The sequence below is a fragment of the Sipha flava genome, unplaced genomic scaffold (assembly GCF_003268045.1).
Source record: "Sipha flava isolate LNK unplaced genomic scaffold, YSA_version1 50_pilon_pilon, whole genome shotgun sequence".
Taxonomy (NCBI): domain Eukaryota; kingdom Metazoa; phylum Arthropoda; class Insecta; order Hemiptera; family Aphididae; genus Sipha; species Sipha flava.
In genome coordinates, this window is record NW_020273428.1 from 33667 (window position 1) to 40191 (window position 6525).

The 6525-nt window shown below is 26.0% G+C and overlaps 1 long non-coding RNA gene across 2 annotated transcripts; it reads right to left on the bottom strand.

The window, feature by feature from the left end:
* Positions 1-4875: 4875 nt before the first annotated feature.
* LOC112690586 lies at positions 4876-6200 on the bottom strand. 2 transcript variants are annotated; one of them, XR_003149232.1, is made up of 4 exons: positions 5806-6200; positions 5578-5742; positions 5166-5228; positions 4876-5101 (listed from the first exon to the last, which is right to left on the bottom strand). It is a non-coding gene; the product is annotated as an uncharacterized LOC112690586 (long non-coding RNA). The 2 variants fall into 2 exon arrangements; XR_003149233.1 differs by lacking the exon at positions 5166-5228 and having other exon boundaries at positions 5806-6199.
* Between the last annotated feature and the right edge of the window lie 325 nt (positions 6201-6525).

Here is a 6525-nt window from a genome sequence, read left to right on the forward strand (position 1 = left end):
ACTTTAATAAACTTGAAAGAATAACATTATTTTATATATTTTTATTTACATTTATATCTATAGTTGTGAACAATGCCAGCGTTAAGAAGGGTATGACCGGGTTCAATACTCCCACTCTACAAATGACAGATTTATATAGTCAGTAATTGTCAACGAATTAAGTAATAATAGTATTGCAGAATTTTGATCAAGAAAACAGTCATCAAATTAGTATTTTTATAATCCCGCCTTCATCAATAATTGCTAGCACTGGCCCTGGTTGTGGATGATAAGGGGGCTGCTAGTTCAAGGATTCCACGGTTTAATAATAACTTAATTATAATATTATCTTACTTTCAACAATGGGAATATACAAAAGTTTAGGAAATGGTGCAATTTATACTTAAAATGTTATGGTGGCTAAAGCCCTAACATATTTCTATGTACAAAAAAGATTTAACTAATTTTAGAAGAATCTTTGTTATATGTTTACTGATTTATAAATAACTATTAAAATTTCTGAATTACAAATAAATATGAGTAATTAAATCTCATACATCTGTATTGTACTTCAATCCTATGAATTATAATTATCTTAAATCTTATACATATTATATAAATATATTTATAATTTTGTCTACTTACTCTATATTCAAGTTTTACACTTAAGCCCATTGAATATTTTAAACAATCTTATCCGAGCTCCAAAAAACTAAAATAAATTCCACTTACATAATCAAAATCTATAAAAATCAAAATCAACAAATTTTGAAAAACCTATAAAAAAAATTCAGGTTAGAAAGTTTTTCAAACCTTAGAAACGTTATTTACCAATTCCAATCGATTCATTCTGTTCGGAGAGATTTTCTATTTCTTTCAATGTCACAGGAAAATTAATTTCTTATCCACGAATTATTTGGGTCCGGTTGATAATCGTTTATACAAAACTATCTTATTCGAAATAATAGTTTCAATAGTTCAAAAATACCAGGAATTTCAAACAACTACAATGTTAATAGTTTCACCAAAATATCATTATAGTATTACACAACCGCGAACCCCCTAAGATCGAGATGCAAAATACCGATTGGAAACCACTGATATATAAAATAATACAATATCGTATAACCCAGTTCTTCCGGAGTAATGAGAAAAAAAAAAGATAATATCAAAATTTCTTGAACACATGTCTGTCAACTCAGAAAAATAAAAATCCCATCAGGCTTGGGTCAGTTCTCCTCTTTGATAAGAGATAGAAATGATAAGATAAAATTTTATAATAACACCAATTGTTCGGAATCAAAATTTTTACAGCCAGGAATTTAACGCCAAAGAATTAGGCAATCCTGTGTCTATGTATTTTATGTATTTAACGGCTTTACTGATTACATTTTAAAATTATAAATCATTATCACTTTTGTTATTGATTAATACTATTACCTGCGATTGTTTGACTTATGGGTATAAATAATACATAAATCATATAAAATGGTATTTTATGTATAAACTCTGCCTTTATAATATATTTTATTTCATAGCCTAAAAATTATTTTACTATTATAAAACAATTAATATAATACATACCTATATTTTGATTAGGTGACACTGATACTAATACTCTCAAAAATGTATTAGTGTTTCTAAATGTATTTCAATAAGTATTATGAACCTTATGATGATTGCTGATTTGATGTTGCATCATGCAATAGTTTTCTTTCCTGTTAAAATTATATCTTGTGCAAGACTATAAATTATGCATGAAATGGATTTTATAGGACTAGGTATTGGTGTGAATGTGATGTCAGTTTTAGTCAATTTGTTGAAATACTTTGGCATTTTACTAACTTTATTCACATGTTAAATTGTTTTAATTTTGAATGTTCAATATTTATCTATTACTGTTACACATGTTATTCTTTTTTTTTTTTTTTTTAATACCTATATATTTATACAGTGTAATCTGTTCAATAAATTATAGTTATTATTTTTAACATTTATATATTTACAGCTACATATAAAATATTATGTAAAATGTAATCTTCAATAATTATCTAATTAATTTCAAATAATATAAAATATATACCAAACGTTGATTCCACAATAATTGTATTAACTATTTACATTCAATTCCTGTAGTACTAATTAGGAATAGTTATTTATATGTATGAAAATAATTTAAATACTGCATAAAAGACAAAAGTTTTCTAATGAGAATTATTTTAAATATACAAGTATTATATTTTTTATTACACTGTAGTTTTAGTGCTAATTAACTGATGAAGATTATATGTAACATTGATATGACAATATTTCATATTTATTGTTGGAACTAATATATTTTTTAACTAAAACACAGTTACTTTTAATTTTAAAAATATTATATCTCAAATACTGTTTATTTATAATTTTCTATTGGTGTACTGTATGGTATTTAAATTTGCTTTGATTCTTTTGATTACAGTCAATACTTCCATTTTTAACTGCCATTGCTTACAGAAATTAAGGAGTTTGAAAAAATATCTTCAGAATACTACACCTGAGTTATGGCTTATAGGCTTGATCTTTTATCCATCCATAGATATGTAAATATAATGGATGATATGGTAATAGATAAGTTTGCCAATAGTGGCAAACTGGTAAAGCTAGACGACTAAAATTAATAATCTAATTTAGTTGTAGGTTTAGTTTATGATTTTTTAATTCATATGTTGATGCTATTATGGTTTTATTTTGTAATTTATATGTAGCTGATTAGTGCTCCGCCAAAAAAATACCTGAACATGCCACTGAATGTTATAAATATTTATTTACTAAACTCCATACTTCCAATTAAGCTTTGCTTATAGAGAGTAGGTATCAACACTAATATTATAATTTATATTTAAATATTATGTATGTGATAATGTTGAAATATCAATAAATCAAATCAAATTGTATCCTTTGTTAATACTTTTTCAAAAACTAACATAATGTTCATAGGTATTGTTTTTCTTCATCTTTTTAGTTTAATGTATAGTCATAATTTTTACAAAATATTTTCATAGACTGAAGTTAATTAGTTGAGGAGTTATTTCAATTACCTAATTATTTTATTTATGTTATTAATCATATCTTTTTTTACAATTTATATAATTGATACATTTAAATGGTTCCTATTATTGCTTATTAATACAGCCATTGTATTAAATGGTTTATGTGATTTTACTTTTGTAGAAACACTGGTGTATTTCTCTCGAAAATATTAATAACTTCTAATAATATCTAAGCAGATGTGAATAATATAAGTGGAAATTTAATTTATTTTAACAATTTTCTTTCAAATTTGACAAACAATTAGAAATTTTACATTTTCATACACGTTTTGTCGATCACCCAATGACCCTACGAACATTTTTCACATAGGTAAACTTGATCTACTTAAAGTATTTATAGTATTTTACAGTATAACCTCTAGTATACGCCACGCAAAGGCTTGACATATTTCCATTATTGAGTCTCAGACCGTCAAAGAGTAAATATACGATACCTTTTGGTTAAAGCTTATTTAATTCTCCTTTTGATGACTACGATAACGAGTACTGTACAAAAGGACAAATTAACAAGTACCACAGGATTTATACTTTATAACTGTAAGGTATTTTTAACTCTCGAACTACTGACCACAATAACCAGTACTGGACGAGAAAGTAAGTACAGAAACCTCTTGTTACCTATTTTATAAGTGTTTTTCGCCACAAACGCTTCAGTACACACACTAGAATTTGATACTCCCAATTTACTAGAAACAAAATTAAAAACAAATATTTTATAGTTTAAAACCAAATTAGATTATAATAACTTCAGTCTCACAATAAAACACATAATTTACTTTTAAATAAAACTTGTCGTTAGCCGCGACACCCCGCGACTGTTCGATCTCGTTACTGGTGCCTTATATAGATTTTGAAATTTAGATGACAGCAATCATTTATTTTTGCCTCGTAGGTAATTTATTGCAAACTATTAAGTTTCAAGCTATAATATTTTGTGAACATTCATTTATAGTATAATACAACAGACTTCTTTTTAATTTTTTCAAAAATATTGGTTTTGAAATATGAATTTGAAAATAAATAAATTTGAAATTCAGGGATTTTTTTTGTTATTATGTTAATATCACTGTAGAGGTTATATTGGTGAGAATTTTTTTTTGACATTAGCACCAATGAATTAGGAAATTTGATTTTTATTTCTTATCAATGAGGAGAACTGATCCAAGCCCACTATTCTGTCTTAAACATAATAAAAATATGTATTGTTCCTTAACTTAACAATAAAAGAAACAATTTTTTTTTCTAGTAAATCATCAATTTTTTTTATAAATATTAAAAACTCATAAAACTAGACTATACAAACCCTTTTACTGGTTCCCAGATTAATAATACATTAATTTCTTTACCATAACTTTGTGCTAGCAATATCATAGAAACATTTAGATGTCTTGATGGATACAAAAATTGTCAATTGTACCAAGTACTACATAAGATATTTTCTTTTTCTATAAATATTATAATTCATATTGTATACTACCTATAGTATATACCTAAATCAGTTGTATTCTACATACCAATTTTTTTTAGTAAAAATATAACCATTATCTTAAATTTTAATGTTCATTTAATAGTTTAATAGGAATATTGATTGATTTTGAATTAATTATCTGCTTAAGTAAAGTTGTGATAGCAATTATCATCTATCCAAACATCATAAGTTATTGTTATATAGAACTATTAGTTTAAAATTATATGCTAGTGTTGTCCAAAGTTTATAATAATAAGTATATTTAAACTAAAATTTTTATTCATTTTAACAATATAAACTTTAACAATGTTGACTAATTATAACATTACTCCTCGCAAAGCTCTATTTTCTGTCAATATTTATGCTACAATTTAATCGGTAGTGTTCTATTAATATAATGTTTTACTAAAAAAAAAAATATTCAAGGACATGGTTCAATTTGACATAATCATCATTGTGATGACCAGTTCTCCTCAAGAATGCCAAAATGCCATGATTTCTATTGAGCTGCTGAACATTAATAGGTTTTATCTCTTTCTGCTCTTGATTGCATATCTCTGATCTATTGGATTAAATAAATTATTTAATTTGTAAATTAAATGCCATACAAATTTAATGAACATTACTTGTAAGTTTCTTTGTCAATGTCCAAATTCTACAAAAAATTGATTTTCAATAATAACCAGTATCTTTGTAAATAATAATGATAAACACATTACATTAGTATATCATAACAAATTGCAAATTATTGAAAAATGTTTCACAGAAATAAATTAACAAAGTAAGCAGAACATGTAAGGTAATTAATACCAAAGATGGGGAATTTAATGAAAACAACTAACCCAAGCTCAGTTAAGAGAACACAAGATAAATAAGTTAGAAGTTAACAGTTATCAAATCATAAATTTAACTTAATGAATTGAAAGTTATTATGAAAAAAAATATTAACTAAACAATGATGGATACCTTCATTGAAATATACAACATAAATACATTACAATACATTAGTAAAGATTAGTTTCATGCAATATCAAATACTTGGATTTCAGGAAATTGTCTGGCATACTGTACGATGAAATTGTATCTAGCTAATACACAAACAATGTATGTCTTTAGGAATTGCTGGCCGTTGCAAGTTTTTCATAGCACCAACTCATCTAACAATTTTGAATATACAGGTAATAACAAGAGGCATTTGCGTGTCTTAAAAAAACATAAATCAAAATTAATATATAGTATATATTATTAAAAAAAAAATAAGTTTACCTTAATTTAATGTACCAAATTTAGAAGATCATTAAAACTTTTAACACTCATACGATAAAAATTAAAAACTTTAACCGGGTAAGACTGTAATTCATTGTGAAGTTTATAAAACTGTCCTTTCAATAATCGCTGAAAAGTTATAGGATGTACCCAATATTTCTTCTTTTTTATTGCCTTCCTTCTTTTTAATTCGAGAACACATACTGCAGCTATCTCGACGAAATCCATGATGCGACTAGTTGCGCAACAGTTTCATCATACCGCACTCACAAATGTAACTGTACTCTCGTGTCACATGATACATAGGATGTAATCGCGCAATCGAACGATTTGTGACAAAACACAAACTTATTAGTTGGTCAAACTGATTAGTTGCATGTGAGCTGATTGTCATATATCACTGTGGAAGTCACCCATGCAATTAAACTATTGCGCAACTATCGCGCAACTGAAAATTGCCAGTCAGCGACTAGCCTAAAATTACAAATAATTATAGACACTAAATAGTTACTGAAATACAACTTACTGGATAATTAACCTAACCTAATTGTATTATTATCATCCCAATAACCTGTTCTGATTCATAATAACAAGGCTTGATTTATTCGAATCTAATTTTCTATCATTACCAGAGTTCATTGTTTCTTCCTCATTCATGATACAAGTATTGGCCTGATAAAAAAACAAACATTGTACCAATTGTCTATATAAAATGTATTA